Genomic DNA, 1,487 nt, shown 5'->3' on the forward strand with positions numbered 1-1,487 from the left:
GCTGTACAACAAAGAGATTCATTCTTGCTGTAGGTTTGAATATTATTTTCAGCAAGAGCCACAAGATCTATACTGGGTGATTAGTATGCTTTTAGCTCAGTCTCAGAACCTTGTGATATTGACGTAAACATAGCTCCACCCCCTAGCCAGAGGGATCTCAGTGTTCCACTGGAATATCGTCAGATACTTTCAGCACAATGTGGCAAATTTTGTGGGAAAAGATGGTGCAGAGAGGAGTATTGAACTCATCTTTGGGCAGCAGAGAAGACTGATAGAGTGAAATGAAGTAGACTAGGAAGTGGAACATGAGCTAAAGTTATGATATTGGGCACGGAAGTAATTGTGGAAGAAGGCTGTGGAAGTGATGAGGAAACGAGAACTGTCCTAGTCGGTACCAGGAAGGGACACAGTTTTGAGGTAGTAAATAATTTCCATATTGGAAGGTACCGAGATCTGTCTTACTGTCCCAACTCTACCGTGAGAGCGTGAAAATTTCCATAGATAGTATGAACTAAACAGGCTCAAAAGGGTTTGGGCTGGCTGTGTTACACCATAATTGTAATAATATCAATAAGTTCATTACTTAGGCACACAGAATTTACGTAGAATCCAAGTAATATTCATTCACGTTATCTTCTAGTTTTTTCTTTTTTCCTTTCTTTCTTTCTTTCTTTCTTTCTTTCTTTCTTTCTTTCTTTCTTTCTTTCTTTTTTAAGAAAAACAGTTTACAGTCCAGGCCCTTTATTTCTTTAGCACATTAGGCCATGAATTCATAGGGAATGGGCTCCAGCAGCTCAGGCTCCTTCCCGTTAGTCCTCACGAAGTGTGCTTCTCTGGGTGGCGCAGGCTGGCGCTTCAGCTGGGCCCAGGTGCCCTTCTCCTTGGCCTTCTTCTTCTTCTGGTCGTTCTCCTTCACGCGCTTCAGGAAGCTGTCCCCGCTCTTAGAGCGCTTGATGTGTTCAATGTGCATGTTGATGCTCTTGGCGAGAATCTTGCCCTTAACCTGCTTGTTCACAATGATGCCCACAGGGTGCTGGGTGACGTTGAATACTCTTCCGGTTTTGCCGTGGTAACACTTATGGGGCCTTCCTTTTTGGACAGTACCCATTCTCTGATGTCTACAATATCACCCTTCTCGTAGATTCGCATGTATGTGCCCAAAGGAACGACTCCGTGCTTCCTAAAAGGCCTGGAGCACATGTAGCACGTGCCCCTCCTCTTTCCCTTTGTGTTTATCATTTTGGCGAGTTACTGCAAGATGGCTGCTGCGGCCAAAAGGCTTCTAGTTTTTTCTTAATCCTCCTCCCTTTTTGTTTTTCTTTTAGTAAATTTCTGGGCATGGTGTAAAATAGAAAGAAAAGTAAAATATATTGGTTCATTTTCTTCTTTTATCTCCATGATGTGAAGCGGCAGATGGGATTTTCTGTTTTACTTGAGACAAAACAGATGAACATCCATGTCACTAAGCCCACAGTTAGTCGTAGCCA

At 43.0% G+C, this 1,487-nt stretch overlaps 1 pseudogene; it reads right to left on the bottom strand.

The window, feature by feature from the left end:
- Positions 1-724: 724 nt before the first annotated feature.
- On the bottom strand, positions 725-1,239 carry LOC127205655 (60S ribosomal protein L21-like; annotated as a pseudogene).
- Between the last annotated feature and the right edge of the window lie 248 nt (positions 1,240-1,487).

Source organism: Acomys russatus, chromosome 22 (genome assembly GCF_903995435.1).
Source record: "Acomys russatus chromosome 22, mAcoRus1.1, whole genome shotgun sequence".
Taxonomy (NCBI): domain Eukaryota; kingdom Metazoa; phylum Chordata; class Mammalia; order Rodentia; family Muridae; genus Acomys; species Acomys russatus.